Below are 16,948 nucleotides of genomic sequence, written 5' to 3' on the forward strand. Positions count from 1 at the left end.
GAACAAAGACAGACCCGCTCTTCCCTCTTCCTTCCCCTGCACAGACCCGTCAGAGTCCCGGAGGCCACCAGTCTCCCTGAAGACAGAGCAACCAGCTCGCTGACGCACAGGGACCTCCCCGATGTGCTTTCCTGACTTCCTGCCTCAGACCCCTCTTCTCTGGGACTGCAATACCTAGGGAATGTTAGCCCAAAAGCCGTTGCCTCAGACTCTACTTTAGGGAAACTGGGCTAAGAATAGCCAACATCAATAATAAACTTTTAACTTTGCAGCCTTGTTCAAAGGAAAGAAAGATGTATACAGTGGAATCCTACTCAGCCATTAAGAAGACTGAAATTCTGCCATTTGCGGAATGGATGGACTTGGAGGGCATTATAAGTCCCTCCACGTGAAATAAGTCAGACAGAGGAAGACAAATACTGGATGACATCACTTATATGTGGAATCTAAAACACAACAAACTAGTGAATAAAACAAAAAAGAAGCAGACTCATAGACATAGAGAACAAACTTGTGGTTCCCAGTGGGGAGAGGGATTGGGGAAAGGGCAGTATAGGGGTGGGGGGAAAGGGGGTTATTATGGGATTATATGAAATCCTGTGTTTTGGAAACTAGAGAGCACTATGAAATGTAAGGAATCTTCCATTCAGTAAAAAATAGATAAAGAAAGAAAAGAAAAAAGAGGAAGGAAGAGAGGAAGGAAAACTTTATCTTGTCCAAAACAAGCAAGAAGTCAAAGCCAGAGTTATCCCGGGAGCTGATGGGGGGCAGTCCTCGGGGAACGAGGGAAGAGACAGGCCTGGAGTGGTGACTGGTGAGTGGGCGGCCTCGGCAGAATCGGACACTGTCCGCTCACAAAAAAGCGAGTTGAAAGGAGCCTGATGAACTCACGGCTCTGCCCCCTGGCCTCTCCCGGGGCGGTGGGGGTTACCGAGGGGGCCCAGGCTCCTCTGTGGCCCCGGCAGCCTTGGGCCCCTCCCACCTGCTTCTCTTCCTCCCCGCAGCATGTCCCACCCTCGGGGTGGACGACCCAGCCCGCCCAGCCAAGTTCTGTCCGCCACACTTTGAAAACAGCCTCCCTTGGCCCGCCGCAGGCCTGGGGGACACGCCGGCGACCGGGTTTGCCCCAGGGAAGCTCTCCAGGAAGTTTGGCAGCGGATCCCCGGGTGCAGGGCCCCAAGGTGTGGTCCACAAGGCAGGGCTGCGGGATCCGCGTGGACCCCTCCCCAGGCCCCTGACGTCTGGTTCTACAGGGAGGGGCAGACTAGGGCCAGAGGGGTTTGAGGGGCCGCATTCCAGGTGACCTGTGCCCACTGATGTGACTTCACAGATGGTGCTGCTTCACTTTTATAAGTGCTTTAGCAGATACACATGCATACACACCCGTGCACACACAGCCTGAAGACAGCACTAACACCACAAGCACAGGCGGGGCAGGACAGTGCTGCTAACCTGGCCACTCCCCAGGCCTCACAGGCCACCTCAGGAGGCAGAACAGGCTGCACACCCGCGTGTCCTAGTCAGGCCTGGGAGCTGGGTGCTGTCGAGCATTTTCAACAAAAGGCAGAAGAGCTCACGTAATCCGTCCCTTCTGGGTAAAAGTGAGGTTTCTAAGAGTTTAAAATAACTGCCCTTTAGGGAATTCCCTGATGGTCCAGTGGTTAAGAATCCGCCTTCCAATGCAGGGGAGGAGGGTTCGATCCCTGGTCAGGGAACTAAGGTCCCACAGGCCACGGAGCAACTGAGCCTGCATGCCACAACTACTGAGCCCGAGCACTCTGGAGCCCGCTAGCCACAACTAGAGAGAAGCCTGTACCGCAGCAAAGGATCCCACGTGCCACAACTAAGACCCAACTCAGCCAAATAAATAAATAATTTTCTTTAAAACTGCCCTTTAAAAGAAACAGGTGCTGTGCTCTGAAAACCAATATTTGAACTGTTTTTGATATCATGTGACTTGGTAGCTAAAACCTGTTAAATTTGTCACTGATAGCGTTCTCATATTTGCTCATTTTAAAGATATAGAAACATTTTTTTCTAATCTGTTTAAAAATTTTTTCCAAATAAAAAGACTCAGTGAGTTTTGAATCCATTTGTTAAAAATATACTGATGCAACTCTTAGTTTGCAAGAACTGCTATCAGTACCTGGGAAGATGGAAATTCACCAGCTGAATCTCACCAAAGTGTTTGGTGGATGGATGGAAACAGTGTCATGATTTTGTAAGTGCAGCCCATGATGGCTCTTTTATTTGAATTTACATACTTCAGGGGGTGTCCTCTTTAGCTCTGGCAGCCGAGTATTCAAAGAAGCCCGTTTCAGAGGAGAGCTTGGAATTGAGGTTTCACAAGGTGGAGCAAGATGTTAGAAGGGACAAGCGTTCACACTAACCTCCCAAAATAGCATCACACTTATTCACTTTATATTAGTAATAATGTTAAATAAAGTGTTTTTAGTAATAAATGAACATTTTGAAAGATTGTTTATTTCATTTTATCTCATCCTTTCTCATTTTAGTATACGTTTTGTAGTGTATTCAATATTTTAGCACAGCTAATCATGTACATATTTTTAATTAGATCACATACATTGAGGGGGAATTTGTTCAGATGCTTTTTACTGATTGGTAGGTGATCAAAAAAAGTTTTAAGACCACTCATCAAATTAAAGAATTTTTTTTTAATTTAAATAGTTAAAAAAAAATACACAAAGTGCTGAGAGGAAAACTGGAAACAGCAGAGAACAAAACGTCAAGAGTTGTACGTGGATGATGTTCATTATTTCTCATTCCGAGCACAGGACGTGATCCCTGCCTGTAAAGCGGGGACAGTGATGGCCCCTGTCTCGGGGGCTGGTGGAGGTGGAGTTAATAGACAGAAGCCGGTGGTGCCAGCACACGGTCGTTGCTGCTGAAGGCTCCTGTTCTTCTGAGGCTGAAGTGTAGGAACTTGCCAGTGTGCAACAGGGTCCCACCCCCGCCCCCAGGCGCCCGGGTTGTTGCCGTGAGGAGAGCGAGCGCGCAGCCCACCACTGTTCCTGCCCCGCTGTCCTTCCGGGACGGGCAGCTCACCCGTGAAGAAGTGACACCTGTGTCCACTCCCCTCGGCCCAGGCGTGGTGTACGTGATGCTCGTGATGCCTGAGGCCAGGTGGGGAGGGACAGCTCAGCTCTTCCCCAGCTCTCTCTCTCTTGGGCGACCTGCCCTGGAGCCCTGAGGCTCCAGGGGCAAAGCTCGCCTGAAGCCCCCATGCTGGACAGGCCTCGGAGAGACACATGGGCACAGCGGGAGCTCCGTGGAGCCCAGCGACTGAGTCCTCCCAGCGGCGGGCTGGGCTCAGCCGTGAGCGAGGCTTCGGTGGTCTCCCAGCCATCGTCCGAGTGCAAGCGAGGGGGAGCTGCCCGGAGGAGCCCCGTCCTGTCCTGAGCCAAGCAGACAGGGACATGTGATTGCTGTTGCTTTAAGCCCCTACACGTGGGGGGCACTCGTTCAGGCGTGGGCTGGCGGGCACTGGCAGCTCACGGGGCCTCAGTGCCCGTAAAGGTGCTGGACCCTGGGTTAGCGTCCATCTGTGGGCTTCCCAGTTCTCAGGAGAGCCCTGGGGAGGGCGGAGAAACAAGCATGGAGGCTACTCCCGCTGACACCCAGGGTACCTCTTGCAGCCACAAGGTGGGGGGCCGGGGCCCCAAGCGTGGGTATTGCGAGGGTCCTTCCACAGTGGGCGGGGAGGGCGTATCGGTGGCCAAACGTGTGAAGTCAGCGACCTCGGTCTCAGGAGAGGAGCTGCTGGGTCCATCCCCTCAGACCTTCCCCCACCTGCCGAGGACCTTGCTGAGGGTGGGCAGCTCATCGCTGCATTTTACTTAAAAAAAAAGCAACAGCAACACAGGCACACACCACCAACGGTGTCTGCTCCCTTAAAGCTCTGTAAATGCTGAATTTTAATCAGCTCAAAGCTGGGGACAGGCCCTCCTAAGCCCTGGGATTAACAGCTCAGCATTGCAGCGGTCCCCAGATGAGGGACCGTCCCCCAGAGGATCTCAGTCCTGAGAGCCGGGTAAGCAAGTCATCTCAGCAGAAGCTGGGCCCCTGCAGCCCCGGCTGTACTGTCACTCCATGCGCTGCTCACCATGACAAATGACACTTACTCTGGGACAAAACTTTGCGCTAAAATGTTTGAGGGGGAAAAGCTGTGGATGACTTTGACGGGGATGAAGTGACTGATCCTTTCCGGGGGTTTATGTCTCGGTAAGGGGAGGGCTCCAGATTAAACCCTCGCTTCTGGAAACACAGCACATGGTGCCCCCGCTGCCTGTCACTTGAAACTAAAGTATTTGGCTTAAGCTTATTTTTCCTCCTAAGCTGCCTGGCACATACTCTGCCCCGAGAGCGGCTTTGCAAAGCAAAGATGTTTATTTCCTGAGTTTCAGAAAATCCGTACCCCTCCAAGCGACCTGGTTACATGAGAAGTTAAGTAATGAAATGCAGGGCCAAGCGGACGGGGCCGCCGAGGGTTTGATGCGCCCCAAACGCCACCGCCGCCCGACAGCCGCACCTGCTTGTGGCCCACACCGCGACAGTGCTTACTTACCTCCCAAGGGCGCTTTGCTGGCTGTGTGGGACAACATGTCTGGGGCAGATCACACTCTCTGTCCACACAGCGGGGAGAGGCCAGGCCTTAGGCACCCCGTCCTCCTCCTCTCCCTTCCCCCAAGACGGGGGACACAGTCCTGGGGGCAGCAAAACTCCCTGTGTCACCACCTCTGGCCGCACGCCTCAGGCATCCACTCTGAGCAGGGGGCATGGACACCACGTCCTGGCTGGGCTGCAGGCTCACGGGAGAACCAAACAGCATCACACGAACGTTATGTGGAAGCGCTTTAAGGGCAGAGCATTTGCCGTCCTGGGAACAAGTGCCAGGCAGCCAGGCTGGGGGGCGCGTGTCCTGGGGGCAGCCCTCCTTGTCTGAAGCTCCCTCCAGCTGTGTGTGTGTCCGCAGGACCGTGAACCCATCCTGGGACCCAGATGGGCCGCCGCCCTGCTGTCCGGTAGGCTCTCGAGCCAGAGCAAAGGCCGGAAGGCTGGGGAGAGAGGACAGGGGCCTGGAGGGAGGGCTCCTCCACCCTCAGTTTGCAAACTCTGCACATGCCGCTTCCCGCCAGGCCTCTCCCCCAGCCTGGGTGACAAAACGCATCCACCACCGGGGATGCTGGCACACCTGGGGCCTTGCCGGCCTGGAGGGGCAGTTCACTGGGACCAGGCTGGACAGGAGAGGGGAGAAGGTGGCCAAACCCCAGCAGCTCCTTCCCGACAACAGGACAGAGCTGATGGGGCTGGTTCTCTGCGGGGTCTCCCAGCCGCGGTCAGTGCTGTGTGAGGGCAGGTTGCCTCGAAACCTCTCTGATTGGGGCGTTTTCCTCCTCTGCCCCAGGAGCCCCTCGAAGCGGCCGTTCCACCTCTGCCAGCAGGCCCGCCCCTTCTTCCCTCTAAGGTTGGTCAGTGGTGGCGACTGTTAGGGGCACCCGGGGGGTCCCCTGCCCCACCCCTTTAATCTCCGTCACGGCCCACGGGTGTCCCTTCGCTGTCCACGTCACCATCTGCCTTTCTCATCTCCTTCCACAATGGGAGCTCTGGGTGTGGAGGGGCTGGTGGGGAGCTCCTGCCCCATTCCCGACTGTGTGTCCAGCATCCAGAATGTGCCAGAACATGCACCACGAGGCCGGAACAAGGCCAAAGTCGGCCCACCCAGGCCTTGGGGTCGCCAATTGTAAAACAGAGTCTATGGGAGAGATGATATTTAGAGCACCGAGGACCCATTCTGAGTCTAGAGCTTTAAATCAACGAGATGAAAGTAAAGGGAGATGCAATTGAAACGGTGGCAGAGCTGCTGGGAGCAGGGCTAGGAGACGCTGGCTGGAGTTAAAGGCATTTCCATGGAAACGCACCATCCTGGACAGAGCAGGCCACTTGGCAGCCCGGATGTAGCAAGGAAGTTTCTGGAATCATGGTCTGTGCCTGCCCCCAGAGGGAAAGGTGTGCCTGAAGGAGACCCTGGATATTGGCCACCCAAAGCTGTCCATGTCCTCATCTCTGGAGCTGTAAGTGTGACCCTATGTGGGAAAAGGGCCATGTGCCTGGGACTAAGTCAAAGATCTCGAGATGAGAGATCATTCTGGATTATTGGGTGGTCCCTACATGCCCTTGTGCCCTTATAAGAGAGCAGTGCAGGAAGCTCTGACTACAGACAGGAGGACAGGGATGACCGCAGAGGGAGGGCAGACTGAGTGACGTGGCCACAAGTCAAAGAAGTCTGGTAGCCACCGACCTGGGTGGGCCCAGAGCCTCTGGGACAGCAGGGCCCTGTCCACACCCTGCTCTCCACCCGGCGGTCCTGATCAGCCTCTGGCCTCCGGAGGGTGAGAGAGTAACTTTCCACTGCTGCAAATCATCATGTCTGTGGGGCACTGTCACTCATGGCAGGCCCGGGGGGCTAGTGCACTGACCACGGGAGAAGGGCTGCTGGCTGCCAGGAGGAAGGTGAGTGGTGGGCACTCAGTGGGGCCGGTCCCTCGAGGATGAGAGCCCAGCGCTCGGTCCATCCCCTGAAGACACACAGCTCCTCGGAAGAGGAGGCCATGCTGGGCCACGCAGATGCAGACACACCTTGGCCCTGTTTGCTCAGGAAATGCTGAACAAAGCACCCTGCTGTCCACACCACTCCCTGCCTGGCCCTGGCGAACCTGTGCTGTTTGCGTCCCACCCACCGTCAACACCGACGGGGCACACATCCATCCGAGGAAGCATCTGGGGGAGAGCAGGGTTCTCAGCCACCTTCCCGAGGCCTCCAGCCCCGCCAGCCCCACCGGCCCAGCAAGCATGGAGTCCTCCTTCACACGGCCCCCCTCACAAGCCACATGGAGACACAGGCTCTGACACAGATACGCAGAGACCCTGGGAGCCCAGCCCAGGGCCAGGCCCCTTGAGGAGAGGGGAGGTCACCAGATGCCCAGGGGAAGGTGAGCTGCCTGAGACCACACTGGGACACGCCATGGGGGCACGGGGTCAGTTGCCACTGTCAGAGGCTTGTCGCAATGCATAACGCGTAATTTCCAGAAACTGAAGCTTGTCCTAAGTGCCACAAATTTGACAATGTCTTGGCCGACCATTGAATTCAAAATTTTAATTTAAACTCCCAACTTTTCTGAAATGTGCTTTATGATGTTTGCGTTCTTAAATATAGCTTGAGAAGCAAAGAAAACCGCAATGCGGGGCTGGGTCACGGGGGGCGGCGGGTGGGAGGTGGAGAGGGGGGACTGGAGGCCTGGAGGCTGCGCTCCAGCAGGAAGCCAGAGGGTGACTGCGTGAGAGAAGTAACTGGGTGGCACACCTTAGCAGAGGACCCAGTCCTTCCCCAGGCCGTCCCGCTGGGCAAGGCCAGCGCGGGTTATTGGCAGGTGCCGCCACCGGGGAGAGAGTGGCTACGTCTGCTGGGGGGCTAGAGGTTGTGCCCGCCTCTCTGGAGCCCGGCACAGGATGGACACATCATCGCTTGCCCCGGGTGCAGGGTGGGAAGGCAGTGGGGTGTGGGCCCAGCTGGCAGGGGTGCTGCGAGGTGGAGGGTTTGCAGACAGGGTCTATGCTAGTCACCTGTGTGCCAGCTACACGTGTTCTGGGTGTGTTTTCCATGATCTAAACTACTTAATGTGACTTTAGCAGTGTGGCCCCTCACCTGGGACGTCCACCTGAATAATGTGAGAGCAGGAGGGTCCGTGACGCCCTGTGCTCTTGACAAACTTTTCTTTTTTTTCAGATTTTTTTTTTTTGACGCGGACCTTGTTTTTTTAAAGTCTTTATTGAATTTGTTACAGTTGCTTCTGTTTTATGTTTTAGTTCTTTGGCTGCAAGGCATGTGGGCTCTTAGCTCCCTGACCAGGGATTGAACATGCACTCTCTGCATGGAAGGCGAAGCCTTAACCACTGGACCGCCAGGAAGTCCCCTGTCTTAACAAACTCTTGAAAAGTTTGCACCACTGGAGGCGTGAGATGGTGGCACGCTTGTCCGCATGTTTTTAACTTTCCCCGCAATGCACCATATGCAGGGCAAGTGCACGAGTGCGGGACAGGGTGACTCTTGGCCCCTACTGGAGCCACCACACCAGTCAGGAAGCAGAACATGGATGGTCAGCATGCACAGCACCCCTGCCAAACGTGGCGGCCCCCGGGGCCCAGCCTGGATGCCACAGCCCACGGGGAGGGCGTGTGGTCCACAGAACAGGACGAGTGCCGTGGTGGCCACACTGTCCTCCATTCGTGTCTGTGTTCCTTCATGTGGGGTATAGACTCTGTTTATCTGCTCACTGCTGTTGGCATGTGGGTTGTTTTCCGCTTTCTAATGTTTCAGGTAAAGCTGCCATGAATATCCCCGTGCCTCTTGGAGCACGTGTGTGTGCCTCTCCAGGGGTGCAGATGGGTTGCTGGCAGTCACGCCCACCTCTCACGAGGCTGGGTCCTTGCCGCTTCGTTGCCCCCAGTCTCTCGCGTGGGCCGAGCCGGCGAGCTCTGGTGTCTCCCTGAAGTTTGATTTGCTCTCCTGATGGGGGATGAGGCTTTCGGCCTCACTGCCCATTTGAATATCCTCTTTGAGAAGTGACTGTTCACCACTTCTGCCATGTTTCTGCCGGTCCCTTTCTTTGTTTGCAGGACTTTATCAGCCTGTGGATGTGTGTTGAGAGCACCATCCTCCACACTGTAATGTGTCTGCCCACTTTCTTAATGGTGATTTTTTTTTTTTTTTTTTTTTTTTTTTTGCGGTACACGGGCCTCTCACTGCTGTGGCCTCTCCCATTGCGGAGCACAGGCTCCGGACGCACAGGCTCAGCGGCCATGGCTCACGGGCCCAGCCGCTCCGCGGCATGTGGGATCTTCCCAGACCGGGGCACAAACCCGTGTCCCCTGCATCGGCAGGCGGAGTCTCAACCACTGCGCCACCAGGGAAGCCCTTAATGGTGTTTTTTAAATAACAAAAGACTTTAATTTTCATATAGTCCAGTTTATCAACCTTTGCCTTCAGAGTTAGGCCATGAATACACATCCTGATCACACACTTTCCCAGTTTCCTGTATCATCTTGTAGAAAAGGTTTTGTCTCTCATTTTTAGTTCTACAGTCTCCCTGAAACTGATTTTTGTGGAGCCTGTGAAATGGGGCGTTTATCAGGCAGCCTTTGCTGTGTAACAAACCGCCCAGACCTAGAGGTTTAGAACGTGAGCCGTGTGTTTGTCTCATGAATGTGGGCCTGGCCGGGTCACCCTGGGCTGCACTCTCCATGCCTCTGTGCCAGCTGGTGTGTTGGCCATTGGCTGGGTGATCTGTGTCCAATTCTGGGACGAGCAGGCTGACCAGCAGGGACACAGGGTGACTGGGCCCCCTGCCTCTGGTCCTCCGGAGGCCACGGGTGGCAGTTACTGGCTCTCCAGAGCAGTGTGGGAACCAGGTGGGTCAGGGAGGTTGCGATCCACCCTCTGGCCCCGAATTATTCTCAACCCTCCACGTGTAGAGGGCTCAGCCCCTCCCAGGACCCCCAGCCCTGCTGGACCATGGCCTCAGGCTCAAAGTCCTGGATCCTCTCCATTCAAAGACTGAAGAACTAAAGAGCCAGCGTTGGCCCCCAAATCCACACCTGCTCACTCTACTTGGGAGGGATCCGATTTCCGAGGGGCCACATCCTTACAACTCCCAGCAGCCCTTTGGTCCAGCAGTGCCTGCAACCTCTCAGAGGGGTCTTGCCCCTTGACTGGACTACCCCTGAGCCCAGTTACCATTTTGAGAATGTTTGAGACACTGAAGCTGTGAAACCCAGCAAGCCCCCCCTTTCTAGGATCCCTCGCAAGTTGGCTTGCAAACGGAACTATTCTTTATCTCCTCTTTCTCTTTCCTGCATCATCACTGATGGCTCAAAGAAGCCAGGTGACACTTTCCAATCCTGCCTGTGAAGCCTCTTGCGGAGGCTAAAGGCTTCGGCAGACGCGTTTTCTGCCTTCTGAGCCATCCCAGGCCACAATTCTGCCAGTCATTTGGGCGGCCATGCTTCCCACCTCTAAGAATAAACTCCTCATCACCTCCCCTGCTCTGCTCGCCAAAGGATTGGGGTCTCTGTCGCAGTAGCACCCCTCCTAGGAGGACTTTTCTGTATGAGTCAGCTCTGCTGCATAACAAACCTCCTCAGAACTTAAAACCTTAAATCAACCACCACTACTTAGCCCACAGCACTGAGCGTCAGCTGGGCGGCTCTTCTGGGTTCGGCCTGCGCAGCTGATCCCTGCAGGACTCTGCTGGGTCTCAGGGCACTTTACCCATTTCCTGCCCGTTTCCCACCCTGGTCCAATCCTGTGCTCTGTGGTTTCAATACTGCATATTCTTTAATCCCATAAGAAGCTATTATTGTTGCTTTATGCATCCAGGTCACTGGATTTACCCATATCTTTCCCTTCATCATCTTCAGCCTCCTTTATCCTCCAATACCCACCCAGGATCACAGTCCTTCTGTGTGCAAAGTACAAGGGGTGAATTTTATCAGTTCTCTGGGTGGTTATGAAAATCCTTTCTTTTACTTTCTTTTTTTCTCTTTGTCCTTGGTTTTCATTTCTTTATTGATGTTCTTAGGTGAGATTTTCTTTCAGTTTTCCTGCTTGGTGATTTTGGTGTTTCTTGAATCTGGAGTTTGATATCTTTCATCAGTTTTAGGAAATTATCAGCCATTATCTCTTTAAATATTTCTTCGGCTTTTATGCTGACTCAAATTACACACTTGTGAAGCCCCTACTGTATCACCTATGCCTTTCCCTCTATTGCAGCTTCCAGTTTTTGTCTTTCCACGCATCAGCCAGCTGCCCTCCAAAGCAGTCGTCCACGATGGGAATGAAATTTACGAAGAGCTATACTGTATGATCCATGAATCCACTGACCAGAGCCCAGGTGGACGGCAGAGAAGGTCCAGGCAGGGGATGCCTGGCGACCTCTGCCGCGTGACCCCCACTCATCTCTGGGGTGTGGCGAGTGCCTTGTGGGGCCTCTGAGAGTGGCCTGCCTTCTACGTTCACATGTCAGGAAAGGCTAGCTTCTGCCTCATGGCTGAAGATTAACTATGCAAATGCAGAGAGGAAGCTCCCCTATCTGCACTCTTCAGACCTCTGGGAGGCAAGCCCAGTCCTCGAGGGCCTGGTCCTCTACCTCCACAGCCCACAGGGGACAGTCCTGGGCTGGCACTGGTAGTCTGTCCAGTGAAAGAGGAACAAAGTGTGCCTCCTGAGAGCAGGCAGGACAGGCACGGGCTGTGGCCAGAGCTGCGACTCCACTCCCTGGAAGACCACATGGTGCTCCCAACCCCCGAGCTTTCATGCTGTTTTGAAAGCTCTGACTTACATCTTATCTTTGCCCTTGCAGGTTTCAGGAGACAGCCCCTGTCAGAGGGCATTTGAGTCACTTCTGAGCTTATTGAAAAGTTGATGCTCTTGATGTGACGTGTTCTCAGCTAATAGCTGCCTGAGGAGAGCCGAAGTGTCTTCCTTGTCTAAATAAGCTTCAGATTTGCTCCCTGGCCACCCGAGCTGGCGTCCTCAGTCACCCCACCTTCATGCACAGAGCCGCGCCGTCCATCTCCAAGGTGCCCTCCGTCCTCCCGCCCCCAACCTGGGCTCTCGCCTCCCTGATGCCATGCAGCGAGGCCCTTACTGTGCCAGCCAAGGCTTCAGCCACAGCTTCTGCTGCTCGCCAGGATCTAGGCCAGAGCCCCTGACTCCCCAGGAAAGGCTGCCCCTCACATCACTTTGGAGTGAAGAGGCCTTGAGGCCAACAGGTGGACAGGCGGGGTGGGGAGGGGAGAAGCAGTGTGACCGTCTCCAGGAGCTTGAAAAGGAAGAGGAGGTCACACCGGAGGAGAGAGGGGGAGGGGACAGGGCAGGACCACCTGCAATAACGAAACAGCAGCGCAGCTTGGTTCTTTTCCATGATTAATACAACTGACAAGGAAATAAGAAAAAAGTCACAAATTCCTGCTGCTCTCAGGAGCGAAAAGGTGGTCGCTGCACAGCCTATGGGCGTTAGAAGGTTAAGACAAGGATCTCAAAGGATCGTCACACCAGAAGAAATGGATGGATTCCTTGAAAAAACACGACCTACAGAAACTGTCACAAGCAGATATAAAAACCCCGAAAAGTCCTGTAACTATTATAGAAACTGAACCTGTAATTAAACACCTTCCTGCAAAGGAAACTCCAGGCCCTGGGGGGGTCGCTGGTGAGCTTCCCTTTAAGGAAGGACTTGCTCCCACAGGAAACAAACAAGGAAACACACCCAACCCACCTTCGGGGCCAGCACAGCCCTGGCACCAAAACCCACAGGCCAGCAGTCCCCACCAACACCACACGATATCCTAAACTCAGTTCTAGCAAGTCGGATTCAGTGACTAAGAGAGGTTGCACCAGAAATGCATTTTTATACATACAAAATCAACCGATGTTATGGACAGACTAAAGGGGAAAAGCCCTGTTATCAGCGAAATAGGTGCAGGGAAAAAAATGGATAAAATTCAACCGGTTCGTGATAAAAAAAAAAAAATGTATATATATCCTCAGAAAGCTGGAAACAGAAGTTTCCCTCCGTCTGTTAAACAGCATCTGCAGAAACTCTACAAATAACACACCTGATGGTGGAAGAGCCCCAGACACAGTCACTTAGATGGGGACATAAAGCTACTGTCAGTTGGCGGTCCTGCCGTAACTGGACTCAGTATGGAACGTAGGGGCCGTGGCCCTTGTTTTACAGCAAATGCACAGAATAACCTGAGATGGTCCAAGACCAGAAGGACCCAGGGAGGAGGGGCACAGCTTCGGGGGACACGGAGGAGAACGCCTTCTGACCACGGCACTGCTGAGGATTTCGCGGGCAGGATAAAAGCACAGCCATAACGTTAAAAAATGATAAATCGGACTTCATCAAAATTAAACACTTCTGCTCATCAAAAGGTACCATTAAGAATAAGAAAATAGTGGGGTGAAAATATTTGCAACACAAAGATAAGACAAAGGACGTCTATCCAGGATATATAAAGAACGACTAGTAATAAGAAAAAGACAAACAACCCAACAAAAACTTGGCAAAGACTTGAGCAGACAGTGTGCAGAAGAGGATATCCAGAAGGCCAATAAGCATATAAAAAAAGAACCCGATGTCATTATTCAGCAGAGGGATGAAAACGAAAGCCACGGTGAGACGCCGCCGCAGGCCCCCCAGGATGACAGAAGTGAAGACGTCGAACAACACCAAGTGCAGCAGGAACGCTCACCCATCGCCGGCTGGGGGTGAACGGCACGGCCACGCTGGACGCCCTGACAGCTTCTAGTGAGGTCAAATCCACCCGATGGCCCAGCAATTCTCCTTCTGGGCATTTACCCCAAAGAGACAGGTGCCTGTGTCCACAGAAAGCCTCGACAAGAGTGTGCAGAGCAGCCTGTTCATCACACCCCCAAGCCAGGAACGAGGCCAGCATCCAGCAAGAGGAAAACAGGCGCGACTCATGGTTCGTCGCAGGGCGGGATGCATGGACGGAGCTTCACGGGGCTCCCCAAGATTAGGCTGAAAGAAGTCAGGCCCAACAGAGAGCAGGCTGTGCGCCTCCATCCCCCTGAAGTTCAAGGGAGACAGCGCTGTCCGTGGTGCGGTGCCGGGCCCACGGGGAGCCACAAGTCGGTGTGGGGAGGAGCCCCTCCCAGCCCTCGGGGGTGCGGTGGGGGTCGCCCCCCTCTGTGATGGATCCTAACCACAGAGGCGCTGGGGAGGGGAGGGGGACCAGCCACGCCCTCAGGATGGGCCACAGACACAGGACAGAGCTCTTCCTGGGACCCTTCCCTGCCGCGTCCCTGTGCCACATCCCTGTGGCACGGTCGTGTGCCGTGTCCGTGTGTCCCCACACAGTCACCTGAAGCCCCTCCTCCTTTCTCCCTGTGCTCCCACTGCTGCCTTTAGGGAGGTCATGAGGGAGAGCTTTAGGGTGCATCCCAGGACACAGGGGATGGGAAGGGGTCTCAGTGCAGCCAGCAGGGATGCACACCACCCAGAGCCCCCGAATGAAAGCCAGTGAGGCCTGGGTGGCCCCTCGCTGGGGAGGGGGCTCTGGACTTTTCAGTTACAAGAGATGGCTGCTTTGGGTCAGGCGGGAGGCCCATGAGAGCTTGAGCCTGGGAAGGAGCATGGGTGCCGGCGGTCACGGGTGGGTGCCCTGGCTTTGGCAGTCTGGACCCCTTCCTGCCTTAGGGGGTCCCATGTTTTGGAGGCTGGAGCCAAAGCCAGGGCACCTGGTGGGAGCAGCGCTGTGTCCCCAGGTCCCCTGAGCTCTTCCTACACCACACAGGCCTCCCTGAAGTGTCCTCTGAGTGGCGCTGTCCACCAGGGGCCAGGATCTTTGGACGCACTTATAGTGCCCTAGAGCTGCGCAGTGACACGGCATGTGCACACGTGTCCATATCAAGACACTGCTTATGACTGCATGTCCACAAGCAACATGGACACTCACGCCTGTCCTGCAGTCTGTGCACTCCTGGCACGTTGCCAGTCTGAGACACACGATACCACACCATTTTGTCTCCCAAACTTTGCTCATTTCCCCCTAATTGGGGTGTCTATCTTTATATAAAACCACAAGCTGTGGCCTAGATTGGCGGTCAAGCCAACAGTGACATCTGCGTGGAAGACAGAAGAGGACGTGAGTGCTTCTGCTGGATTCTGAGAGGCCTGTTTCTCACACTTTGGCCTTGAGACCTGGATGCACTTCACACGTGCTGACAGCAGGTGGCGGCCTGGGGCGGCAGTGAGGACCTGGGGACTGGGGAGGTGGGACAGGGTGCATGAGCGCATCCCCCGCGTGGACGTCGCCACCAGGCGCGGCCAACACAAATCCCGTCGGGGGGATCATTGCCAGACTCTCAATAGTTTTCCGGGAGCAGTCAAGGTAGCAGCATATCTTCCGAAGACTCGCACAGGCTCTAGGGGAGCAAGGGCGCTTCCCCAGCCCAGTCTACAGCTGGGTGTTCTGTTCACTTTTGCTTTAAATATTTCATGGGCCCCTTCGCTCCAGAGGCTTCAGAGGAAACGCACGCAGTGTCCTTGTCTGCAGCCTGGACCTCCTTTCAGAGCAGGACACGGCTGCTTCCACTCAAATCAGAATCATCTGTCCTGTCAAGCAGAAGCTGATCGTCAGGATTTTGTGTTTTTAAAGTATTGCCTGAAAATGAAATTAACTGAGCACTGTCGCAGTGTGGGAGGGGACGCAGAGGGACGGGCCATCAGAGGTCACAGCCGGAGTGCTGGCCCTTACCCTCCCCGTGCGGGATCCCAATAGTCTGGGCTGGGCAGGGCATGCTTCTCTGGGTCTGCAGCACAGACCCCAGCCAGGGCCTGTTTGGCCAAGCCAGATACAAGGGGGACTCCCCAAACTGGGGCTCGCTGGCCCACAGCTACACGTCTGGTCCAAGAGTACCTGCTGGGGCCTCTGGTCCCTGGGGACCTGGGGGGGGGGTCTGCCCAGGTGGGCTGAAGTGCCCAAGCCCTGAGCTAAAGGGGAGAGCTGTGGACCCCTCCTTTGCTCAGGAGGGAACAGCCGGACATGCGGCCACCATGCCCACCCTGCACCGTCCACCTCTGCCCAGAAGTCCCTGCAGCTGGATCTCCAGGAGCTGATCAAACCTGCTGCTGCTGCTCCCATGGCTCTGCCAGAGGGGCCCAGGGCAGAAAGACAGGTCAGTTCACATGCTGGGGCACACAGACACACATGCACGCACACACATGCACACATGCACACAGGCTCGCGTGCAAACACAGACACACGGATGAAAGGGAGTGTTTCGGGCAGAAGGAAGAGGACCCCAGAGGGAAGCCTGGGGATTGAGGAATGAATGAAGAGGGAGAGAAAGAGTAAACAAATAAATAGAAGCAAATGTTGTAAACAGTAATAATAAGTCGCAGTGTGTAAAATGTAAGTAGTTTTAAAACACAGAAGAACAGGGACTTCCCTGGAGGTCCAGTGGTTAAGACTCCACGTTTCCAATGCAGGGGGCACGAGTTCAATCCCTGGTCGGGGAACTAAGATCCTGTATGCCACACAGTGCAGCCAAAACAAAAAAAGACAAAACAAAACATAGAAGAACAATACATGGAGGGCAGGGGTGAGAACCGGGTCCTGGCGTGGTCGCCCAGGAGGTGACAGGACAACAAACGCTAGACGTTAACGAGTCAGAGACACACGTAATCCCGAGGTGACTCCCGAAAGAACGGTAAGTTATAACTGGCCAGCTAATAGAGGATAAGCCTGGAATAAAAAAGAACCAATGAAGAAATGGGGAACGGGTGGGAAAAACCAAAACAAACGTAACGTGGTGGATCTGAACCCAAATAATTAAGCTAAGTGTGAAAGAGCCGAATATTTCAGTGACAAGATAAGGCTTGTCAGACTGGATTCGGTGGGAGACACACCCTAAATATAAGAGTGGGAGAACCGAGATGTGGAAGGAGAGACCAGGCATGCGTGACCCCAGAGAAAGCTGGCAGGGGCGCGTCACAGCTCTAGCGCATGTGTGTGGGGACACGGAGGCCGGGGCCCCACTGGAGACTCAGGCATCCCTGCACAGAAGATGCGCCCCCACCACAAGAGTAGCTCCCAGCCCAGCGGGAAGCTCAGCTCACAGTCTCAACACGCGGGAGGAAAAGCCACAGCGCCGAAGGCAGCAATGATCCAGCGGGGCAGAACGTTCAAGATGTCTCCCTTCGCAGCTGACAGACGGACGTGCAACAACACGAGCCCGGCTTCAGTGGAACAGCGGCCTCATCGGCACAGAAACAACTGTCCCCGAGGCGTGGCAGCAGCCAGACCTGCAAACCGGGGTCTGCGCAGGCAGGTTTTC

This window comes from Mesoplodon bidens (genome assembly GCF_964165515.1).
Source record: "Mesoplodon bidens genome assembly, chromosome: 5".
In the NCBI taxonomy this organism is placed as follows: Eukaryota; Metazoa; Chordata; class Mammalia; order Artiodactyla; family Ziphiidae; genus Mesoplodon; species Mesoplodon bidens.